Genomic DNA, 11,280 nt, shown 5'->3' with positions numbered 1-11,280 from the left:
CCACACCCAAAGTTCATTTTTGTGCACTTGTGGTCTGGAGGCTTCTTCATGGTGGCTTCTCCAACAGTTCAGTTCTGGATTCAGAGACGTAGCATCTTCTTTACCTAAACTTCTTCTCAAAAGCAATAAAACGTTGCAATTTAAATAATAATATATTTTGCATTCCCCCCCTTAAGAGGGTGATTGACATATACAGAATCACTTAGGGATGCATGACTGAGGTATGAGGTATATGAATCAATTGGCAAGAGAAACTAAAAATATCATCAGAAAAATCCAAAAGAAAAGAAAAAATTCCTGGATGAAAATATAGACTATCAAAGTCTTATTTACACTTATCAAAGTGTAAAAATTCCAAGTAAAGAAAAATAAATCTATAACAGGTCCTTGAATCAAGGCCCAATTAAAATGATCTAGCAATGATGCATTTACCCAGTCAATAGCCAGGACTACAGAAAGGTACCACACTATGAGAGGCAGAAAATGGGGCCAGATTCTAGGAGCCAAGTTTGGGGATACTCGTCTGTGAGTATCTTCAGAGTGAGTGTGGACACAAGGAAAGCCTATGTCTAACAATGATTAACACAGTAACCTCGAGTCTTCACACTAGGTTCAAGACCTTTCTATTGGCCTGGAAGTGCATCAATCCATCCTAGATTGGCCTTTCTTTGGCCCTGTGAAATGGCTCTTGTGTGTATCTCTTGTCCTGGAATCAGACAGAATCATTAAGCAAAGTCCTATAATTTATTTAAATACTTAGTGGCATTATTTTATAGTCCCAAGCTTCTTGGGGTATGCATTGGCAAATGTATCTTAAACTTATAATACTGAAAAGTCAAAAAGTTAAAGAAAATCTAAATGCTGGTGACATGTACTTGAAATATAAAAAAGAGAGGAAAAAATAAAAAAACTGAAAAAGTATATTGCACATGCAAGAAAAATATAATAATAAAAGAGGTTTAAAAAATTCAAAAATGTAGCTTGTAATCATTGACACTCTGTGTCAGATAAGAAAATATAGCATACAAAGCTTTCTCACCAAAAATGAGATCCATTTCCTCTTCATGTGGCCATGCTCTACTGTGAGTATGACAAATGAACTGACCTGTAGTACAAATATGTAGTTTCAATATCCCCAAAATTCTCAATGGCCCAATTAATTACAATAGCAAACAAACACGTATTTCATATTTCACGTAAGTTGCTGTATGGCATTTTTAAAAAAACCTATGAATTGATAGATATTTGTCACAACTTTTTTTTTATTTTTTTATTTTTACAAACTTAGCAATCTTTCAACCTTGGTAATAAACATATTTTTAAACAAAGTAAAACTCATCCTGGGTTAAGAACATAATCAAGAAATCTATATATCATTCTGGTAGACGTAAAATATTCCGCTGAAGAGTATAAATAAAGGGGTGCTCCTTTTTTGGAGGCTTTTTAGGGGTACAAATGATGAGAAAATTAAGCAACCTGTGATGAAATCATTTATCTTGCATGGAACCTTTTTGCTGTCAAGTATCTGTAATCACAATACAAGAATATAGAATGCTCTTCAAGTGATTTGTTAAAAGTTAATGTATCACTTTTCCAATGAACTCAATTTAGACGTGTGTTAGGTAATGTATCTGTGTGCCATGAAAATGGATATAAAAGTAAACACCAATCCTGGAGATGGCAGAGCAACTATGAGATGCAAAGCCTTCCAATTGCCATAAAATATACAGCTGTCTTCCATTTGTTATTTTCTTCAGTAATCCTTCACCACCTGTGGGGAACCCCTAGAGCAAGAAGAGAGGCTGGACCTTGACTGTGGCAATGTATTCCTGGAAAGCAATATCTGGAAGGGGCAGGGGCAGGAAAGATCATCACTGAATTTGGGATAACATTTCTCTTATCTCAGGGCCCTATAAAAATAAGCAGGTAAGCAGAGATACCCCTCTACCCCCTTTCCCAGGCTCCTCTATGCCTACCCACTCTAAACTCTGTCTGCTAGGCTGAGAGATTCTTGTTATTCCCTCGTTTGGCAACCTGAGGTTGTGGGTGAAAGGAGGAGCCCCCAGGAAGAGAAAGCAGTGGGAGGAGCTAACTCATTCCACTTCATCCTCCTCCTCAGTCCTTCCTCTTCAGTGCCCTGAGTCAGCCCATGTGTCCTTTCCTGGGACTTTCACTTTGACTTCACTTCCTTGCATTCCCTCTTTCCAAATCTTCTGCAATTTTGGACAATTTTGCTGGAGTGACTAGAGCACTAACCTTGGTGTGAAGGAGAGCTGAATTCAGATCCTTGGTTCTACTCATCTCACTTTGCATCCCTTCATGTAAATTCCTACAGATTTCTCTTCAAGTATCCTCTCATCATTTCTTTACGTCTAATAGTGTTCTATCAAAATCATATGCTACACGTTCTTTAGCCATTCTCCTCCGGATGGGCATCTCCATCAATTTCTAAGACTTTTCCACCACAAAAAGATGCTGGGAAAGTTTAAGCCCTTTTCCTTTTTCTTTGATATCTTTTTCATGCAGAACTAGTAGCGGTATTTCTAAGTCAAAGGGTATGGACAGTTCGATGGCCCTTGGAGATAATTCAGAAGGGCTCTACAAGTTGTTGGATCTGTTCACAACTCTACCAGCAGTGCATTAGTGTCCTAATTTTCCCACATCCCCTCCAAATTTTGTCATTTTACTTTTGGGTGACTTCACGTTAGCCAGTCTGATAGCATAAAGTGATACCTCAATGCATTTAATATGAGCATTTTTCTAGTAAGAAGCAATTTGGAGCATTTTTTCATATGACTGAAGATAACTCTGATTTCTTCATTTGAAAACTGCCTGTTTATGTCCTTTGACCATTTATCATTTGGGGAAAGACTTGTACTCTCATCAGGGTGACTCCTTTCTTTCTACATTTAAGAAATGAGGCCTATCACTGAAGAAACCTTTTGTAATTTTTTTCCAGTTTCATGATTATAGAGTCTTTTCTTCCATTCTATTTCCTTTTACCCTTTTCTCTTTAACCTTTCACCCTGTCCCTACACTGTTTTGTTTTTCCTCCCTCAGTTTATCCTCTCTTCCAGTGCTCTTCCCCTTACATCCTTCTTCCCATCTTCCCTATATGGTAATTTAGATTTGTATACCCAATGAATGTTTATGTTATTCCTTCTTTGAGCCAATTGAGGTGAAAGGTTCAACAAAGTCCTTAAGAGTTACAAGTACCCTCTAACATTTAGCAATGTAAACAGTTTAACTATTGAATCTTTTATGATTTTTTTCTTCTTTACCTTTTTTTATATTTCTCGATTCTTGCCTTTGAAAGTCAGATTTCCTATTCAGCTCTTGTCTTTTCATCAAGAAAGCTTGAAAGTCCTCTATTTCATTAAATATCCACATTTCCCACTGAGGCATTATGCTCAGTTTCCTTGGGTAGGTGATTTCTGGTTGTAATCCTAATTCTATTCCCCCCAAGAATACAGGATCCTTGTGTCTAGAAGGGGATACATTCCAAGAGCAAGCTATGTGAAACTGGATATAAGTGAACACCTGTTGACCCCATAAAGAACAGGATATTCTCATAAAGATAAAAAATAATTTTAATTGATAAATTAAATATACAATAAGACATTACCAATATTCAATACAGTAACAATTTAGCACATTGTACATTATGAAATAATACTGCACAACTATCTTTTCTTTTACTACCTTGTCCCCCTCCCCATCACCACCCCACAATGAAATTATTTGTCTTTGTTCTTTCCTGTATAGACACTTTCTAAATGGAATGATTTTAAGTTCTTGGAGGCCAGGAACCATTTAATTCTACAGAGTTCAGAAATAATATATGTTGAAAATTATGAAAAAGTGGTCAACGTTGATCCCAAACAACAATTGTTGAGGAACAGTGAAAGCAAGATATAGAGGCAAAAGGAATTTCTTGTTAAGGCTGATTTCAATAATTCACAAGATTGATATCGGCTGAAACCTTTAATTTATTTGGGGCTAAAGGATCAAGGCAAAAAGTACCAAAGTATAAAGAAACAAACTGATTTTAATTCTTTCTACAAAGGGGCACATCTTCCCAGCCACCATAGGGGTAAGCAGGCTGCTGCTTCTCTCCCAGCTTTCCAGAGGTCACATACAAGCAGTTCTCACACACCTGTGATAGCTTGGAAAGGGTTCTTCGAGGCAGGTTACAGTACAAGGAAGACGGATGGAATATGTACAACGTCACAACGTGCAGGAATAAGATTTACATTTTGTGCTTCATTTTTAGAATCAGAAAAATTAGGTCTGAACATCCTTTCCCAGAATCCTGTATTATCTGTGTGGAAACAGATGTTGTTACTTTGGATAATCTCTTGTATTGTTTATTCCTTGATTCTCATCAGTGACTTTGCAAATAGATGAACAACTCTCAGCCCTGCAAGCAGAGGAAGCCTCAGGGTTATTTCCAATAGGAGGCTTTGTGGATTCTTCACACCATCTTCCCCCCTCCCCTGCCCTGGGCTTCTGTGTCAAGGGTTTCCTTCCACAAAGGAAAAGACCTTCCTCTGTTTAGGTTGTGCTGAGAGCAGCAAATTCTGTCTCATCTTTCTTTCTCCATCTCTAAGACTTTCAATAACTCCATCTCGGTGCTTAATGGAGACCCGGCACAGAGGCAGCCCTCACAAACTTTTAAAATGTTTTTAAATGGCTTTGATCATTCCTTCTTTCCTCTGTCTCGGCGGCTGCTCTGGCCGGAGGGCTCAGCCAAGGACTCCCTGGACCGGATGCCCTCTGGAGCTTTTCCAGTGCTCAGCCAGCAGGACCCCCAGGAGGACGAGGACCAGCCCAGCCAAGCTGAGGCGGACCAGGTTGCCAACAGTGTAATCCAGGGCAGCAGCATCTGCGGATCAGAGATGGTCACTGAGAAATGGCTGCCCGGTGCTCAGCCCCTGTTTCACCCAGGTTTCATCTCCCACAAGCACTCAGATCCTCCTCCCAGACCTTTGCCCTGACCTGGGGAGATGCCTGTTATTCCCCTGCTGGTAGCATGGCTCTGTGGATGAGTGAAGGGGAGGGGCTGAGGGGCTGGGCAGCCTCCTGCCACCTCCTGCCCTGAGTCCTTCCTCTGCTCTCCCTTCAGTTCTTCTGTGAATTTTAAAACTATTCCACCCTACTGAGACCTTAATTTATAAGATCTGTTTCAGCTATTTCCCGATTAGTAACAATTGAGATACTTGGTCTAACAGAATCAAGTCTTGGGAACTCTACATGTCTCCACCCTGCTTAGTTTAACAAAGTCAGGGATGTCTGCACCATACATAAGCATTAAGTATCTGAGAAAATGGCCTTCAAAAGACAGGTGCAGAAACAGCAGACAGACCCCTGGGCTGTCCTAAGTCAAGCTAAGCTAACATTGGTACAGATAAGACACAGGAAAGTGACATAAAACCGTCTATATAGGGCACATCACTTCCTCTCTTCCGTCTCTTTTTCTGGAGAGGCGGCTGTGGCTGGCAGCCTGCTAAGTGTTCCGACATCTTGGAGTGGAGGCAGTTATGTGTCTGGATTTTGGCGGTCAGATTGCCCTTGAGCTAATTCAGGTTCAGGCGTCTTGGCTGAGCCCTCTTGGAGTTCAGGCTGATTCCTTCCTCTTTTACTCTCCAAACCTTTACCTTCTACAGCCTCTAATCTTCCTGCCCAGCACAAGGCAGGTGGGAGAAATTATACACCCCTTCCTTCTCCCTTCTTCTTAATTTTTTTCCACTATATTAATTAAATCACCATAAATTTCCAGCTGACTTGGAAATTTTTTTCATTTGGGATATCCACAATGACCAATAATTAATAGAGTTTAGGTCATGAAGCTAAAATTATCCTTTATAATTCCCAACTCCCTCCTTCCCCGAACCTCCATGCTTGCACTTCCTCTCCTCACTTGCTCCTCCCCCCTCTGTAGCCTGGCTCTGATTTCCTCCCAGAAAGAAGCAGCACCCCAAAGTCACCACAGATGCCTTCATTGCCCAGGCTAAGGGTCCCCCTCCTAATCCTCCACCCTTTCTAGTAGGACTTTCTCCTCTCTCTGGGTTACCATGACAACACTTTCTGCCTGTACCATTCCCAGGGGGAGGGAAGGAGACCCAGCCCTGTCCTCAGGGGCCCCCAGACTTATTCCATGATTCAGTCCTCCAGACTTTTATTAATCCCCACCCTGTGCCCATCCCAGAAGATACAACGTAAAACCAAGCTACCTCCTGCCCTCTGGGGCTCCACATGGACACAAATACATCATCTCTCTGAGGAGGGAATCCCTAACAGCTGGGGAGGGGGACAAGCTGGGGATCAGGAGAGGCTTCCTGTAGGAGGTCAGGATGGGGCAGGCTGAGATGTCTACCAGGAAGCCTGCTGGGAGGCTGGAGAGACCTGGCAAAGCCCGGGATGAAGATGCAGGTTTCCTCCTGTCTGTGGAGTCCCCTGTCCAGCCCTGTCCTCAGGGAGTTCTTGTCTTATTCCAGGGTTCATTTCTCCAGACTCCTATTAACCACTGACCCTGGAACAGGCCCTGTGCTAGGCCAGGCCCAGAGGATACGAAGGCAAGATAAGCTCTCCTGCAATGCTCTGTTTTTTCCTATAAAAAGTAATCATTCTCTCCTGAGCAGTGGGTCACTAACAATTAACACTAGCAGGGGGAAGGGACAGGGTGCAGATCAGCAAAGGCTTCCTATAGGAGGCAGCTCCTAAGCTTAGTCTAAGAGACATCTTGAATTATAAGAAGAAGTGAGGAGGGAGAGTATTAAAGGGAGAGGGCATAGCTTGGGCAAAGGCTTAGAGGTGGGAGAATAATAGATACAATAGGAGTGGTGGGAAATTAGGAGACTCTGGTTGAGGCAGGCAGACCCTGACTGGACACCCAGCCTCTGTGCCTCCCTCCAGCCTCTGTTAGGAATCCTCCAGGTACTCACCTGAGGGCCTGTCTTCAGACTCAGGGCTTGAAGAGGAGGTCCCTGGAGAGGAGGAAAGAGGAGATTTGGGGGTTCTGCAGGAAGTCCAGACAGGCCTGGAGAGCTTAAGGGTCTGGAGATGGGTGTGAGCCCAGCTGTGCCCAGACTTGCTGGGAGAGGGATGTTGAGCATCTCTCTGTGGGCCTCAGGGATTTCCCATCTGTCAAATGGGTCTGAGCTCAGGACCTCTCCTGGCCTCATTCTGAGACTTGATGCTCCTGTGATTGCTGTGACCCTCTCTGAGCTCTGGGGGATGCTGGGACAGGCAGGGACCCTGGGAGGAGAATGGAGGAGCTGCTGTGGCAGGGGGGGGACCCTCTGAATCCTCCTCAGGGCTCCTTGTCCTGGCTGGCTGCAGGGCCCTGAGGTCCCCCCTGCCTTGGGGCCAGAGCCCTGAGACTGCTGGATCAGTGGGAGGCTGGGCTGGGCAGAGGGGGGAGGAGGGGGAGGAGGGTCCTCGGGTGCTTCCAGCGTATGGGAATTGGGGTGCAGCACCTGAGGAGGACCCCCTCCCTCTATACTGGGGAAGGCAGGGAGAAGGAGAGCCCCAGCACCCTAGTTCCAGCTATGGCTGTGTGGGTGAGGAGAGGGAGGGTCCATGGGCTCCTGGGGAAGGGGGGAGAAGGGAGAAGGGTGGGGGCTGCTCTGCCCCTCTCTGATCCCCACCTTTCCCCCACCTTGGCCAGTCCTACTCTTCCTTCTTCTCTGGTCTGGTCTTTCCTCTGTTCCTGTCCCTTCCCTCCAGCCCTCCTCTTGCCTTGGTTTCCCCTCAGAAACTGGGGCTCAACCCTAGTTTAGACAGAAAGTGGACAGCAATGGGGGGAAAGATAGATAGATAGATAGATAGAGAGATAGATAGATAGATAGATAGAGAGATAGAGAGAGAGAGACAGAGAGTGAGAGAGAGAGAGAGAAAGAGAGAGAGAGAGAGACAGAGAGGGAGAGAGGGAGAGAGAGAGAGAGAGAGAGAGAGAGAGAGAGAGAGAGAGAGAGAGACAGAGACAGAGACAGAGACAGAGACAGAGACAGAGAGGGAGAGATAGACAGAGAGAGAGAGAGAGAGAGGAAGAAGGAGAGACAGAGAGAGAGAGAGAGAGACAGAGATAGAGAAATTGACAGGGAAAGAGAGACAGAGAGGGAGAGACAGAAAGAGAAAGAGGGAGAGACAGAGAAAGAGGGAGAGACACAGAGAGAAAGAGGGAGAGACAGAGAGAGGGAAAGACAGAGAGAGGGAGAGAGGGAGAGACAGAGAGAGAGACAGAGAAAGAGAGAGACAGAGAGAGAGACAGAGAGAGGGAAAGACAGAGAGAGGGAGAGAGAGACAGATAGAGAGGGAGAGACAGATGGAGAGACAGAGACAGAGAGAGACAGAGAGACAGAGAGAGGGAAAGACAGAGAGAGGGGGAGAGAGACAGAGAGAGAGACAGAGAGAGAGGGAGAGACACAAAGAGAAAGAAGGAGAGAAGGAGAGACAGAGAGAAAGAGGGAGAGAGAGAGAGAGAGAGAGAGAGAGAGAGAGAGAGAGAGAGAGAGAGAGAGAGAGAGAGAGAGAGAGAGAGAGAGAGAGAGAGAGAGAGAGAGAGAGAAGTGGTTACTCCCCGGGTGGGGGGATGTCAGAGCTTTGGAGGAAGTGAAGTTCCTTTGAGGTGCCTGGAATAGGGAGAGGAGGGGGGTCTTGGGGTGTCTAACATGCCTCTCCCCTCACATCTGCCCATCCCCCACCTCCAGCCTGGTCTGCCCTCCTCAAACCCCTTCCTGGGCCTGAATAGACAACTGTCTGTATGCAGGACCCACAAGACTGGATGGGCTGCTGATGGGAGTGTCTAGAGGGGTCATGAGGAGAGGCCTCACTGTCTACACTCTCTGAGGATGCCCCAGTGCCCTCCCTCTGAGCCTCCTCTTCCCCAGCCCCCCTGGCCTCTGGGGTCCCTGGACAGGCCTGAGCAGGCAGGGAGGAGCCCCAGGGCAGAGGGGGAGCCTGGGAGAGGGGGGGGGCTGGGAGGGATGGGAGGGGCTGGGCGGGGCTGGGGCTGCCTCACCGGAGACCTGGAGCAGCAGGGGGGCGCTGGGGGAGGACCACAGGGAGGGGGAAGAACTATTAAAGCCGAAGCATCTGTAAGTGCCATCCTGGGTCGGAGTCACAGCAGGGAAGAAGAAGTCAGCCTGAGGCCCCCATCCATGTCTCCAGGTCCAGCTGCAGCTGATCTCTTCTTCCTCCTTGCACAGGAGGAACCCGTCATGATATTGCTCTGACCAACACTGCAGGGTCACGTTCTGTCCTGAGGCCACCTCAGAGCTGGGTAGGGCTGCCAGGGAGGGCGGGGCAGAGAGGCCTGGGGGGGGGGGAGGGGAGACCCTGGAGTTAGTGCTGGAGCAGCCCTGGGGCAGGGAGGAGGCCAGGCTGGGCTGGGAGGTTCAGCTCTGAGAGAGGAAATGTCGGGTGTGTGAGGGGAGAGAAAGACCTTGGACAGCTCTGGGGCCAGGAATGGGGGGCTGGGGAAGGGCAGGAGAGGGAGAGAGGAGGAGGATAAGGAGGGGGAGGGAGCCTGCATGATCCCCTGGAACAGGCTGAGCAGGAGAGGAAGAGGCTCTGCTGTGCCTCCTGATCCCCCTCAACACTCTGCTCCAGGTCTGGGCTGGGAGAGGGTCCTGGGCAGCAGCAGCTCCACCCTCTGCTCTCTCCTGGCTCTGGGAGATGCCCCACTAGCCCTGGCCTATCCCCAGGGAGCCCCCAGCTCTGACTGGTCTCCTGGAGTCCAAACTGAGCCTCTCCTGCCTCCAGTCAGACCCCAAGATGGAAGCTGAGTGAGGAAGCTCATGGGGCAGTGAAGAGAGTCCTGGGTCTGGAGTCAGAAAGGCCCGAGTTCACATCCAGCCATCCCAACTATGTGATCCTGGGTAAGTCACTTCCTCCCTGCCTCAGTTTCCTCATCTGTAAAATCGGGATCACACTGGCCCTGACCTGGCAGAGTTGTTGTGAGGATCCAATGGGACAACAAGGATAATGTGTTTGGCACATAGTAGGTGCTAGAGAAATGCTGGCTCCTCCCCTCTTATGCCAGCCCCAGAGGGAGAGCTGAGGCAGACACAGGGGAGAAGCCAGGAAGGGCAGAGCCAGAGGGACACTCGGGGCCAGGCTGGGCTGGGGAGGGACCCAGAGCTGTGGAGACCCTGAGTCAGCCCTGCCTGGGGGGAGGATCTGCCTTACCTGTGACCACCAGCTCCAGGGGGTCACTGCGGTCTGACCACCTGTAGGATGAATGTCTGTAGAGGCATCGGTAGGTCCCAGCATCATGTGATGTCACCGATGGGAGGGAAAACTCGCCCTCATTTCCAGCTTGTCTCACAGCTTTGATCAGTGACCATCCAGATCCTCCCCTTTTTTCCAACCTCCACTCTACAGCCTCCCATGATCCCCTGCACCTGAGGGTCACAGCTCCCCCTTGGGGCACCACAGAGCCATTCTCTGCCCTGAGGGAGGGTCTGGGGAGTCCATCTGGGAGGGAAGGAGAGCTGTTAGGTCCAGGGGATCCCCCTTCTGTAGGAGCCCCAACCCCACCCCGGGTCCCCTCTCTATAGACTGTCAGCCCAGCCCAGACCTCCCCCAGCTCCCTCCCCTGGGGCAGTTGTGTCCTCTGGGCAGGGGCATTGTGGGGGGAAGGACTCACCTGCTGCCTGGGTCCTTGTCCTCTTGCACAGACACAGACCTGGCAGAGAAGACCCTGATTACTCTCGGCTCCCCTCCCAGCATCCCCACAGGAAGGACAGAGACAGCTCAGGGCCAGGGCTTAGGGCTGCTGCCAGGGAAGAAGGCTGGAGCCCAGAAGACCCCTCTAAGAGTCCCAACTTCTCTGCTTCAACCCCACCCTTGCTGTGTGACCTTAGACTTGTCATTCCCCTTCTCTGGAGGAAAGTTTCTCCTCAGCACAGTGGAGGTGGGGGAGGGGCAGGTAGGACTTGATGGTAGCTAAAGTCCCCTCTAGGGTGGGGGCTGCTGAGGACTCACCCAAGCACAGCAGGACTGAGAGGGCAGGAGTCATGGTGCTCCCAGAGGCTGCTGGGAGAAGGGACTGAGGCTGAGCTGGGGCTGCTCTGAGGCACAGGATGTGACCAGGTCCAGCTCTGCACTGTGTCCCCACCCGGAGCCTCTCTGACCAGCTTCTCTTCTCCTTCCTCTCTGTAGGTCCTGCTTGATGATGCCATGCAGTGGGGAGGGTGTGGGGGAGGGAGCAAGCTGTGGGGGAGGAGGTTGGAGAGTCCTCTGGGTCAGAATGGTGGAGCACTTCTTGCTCTTTCC

General features: G+C 48.4%; 1 long non-coding RNA gene across 1 annotated transcript; it reads right to left on the bottom strand.

Moving 5' to 3' along the window:
• Nucleotides 1-3,575: 3,575 nt before the first annotated feature.
• LOC130454013 (uncharacterized) lies at nt 3,576-7,035 on the bottom strand. The gene is made up of 2 exons (XR_008911688.1): nt 6,945-7,035; nt 3,576-4,885 (listed from the first exon to the last, which is right to left on the bottom strand). It is a non-coding gene; the product is annotated as an uncharacterized LOC130454013 (long non-coding RNA).
• Between the last annotated feature and the right edge of the window lie 4,245 nt (nt 7,036-11,280).

Source organism: Monodelphis domestica, chromosome 4 (assembly GCF_027887165.1).
Source record: "Monodelphis domestica isolate mMonDom1 chromosome 4, mMonDom1.pri, whole genome shotgun sequence".
Taxonomy (NCBI): Eukaryota; Metazoa; Chordata; class Mammalia; order Didelphimorphia; family Didelphidae; genus Monodelphis; species Monodelphis domestica.
Note: the sequence above shows the minus strand (reverse complement) of the source record. Positions and strands in the feature narration are given on the sequence as shown.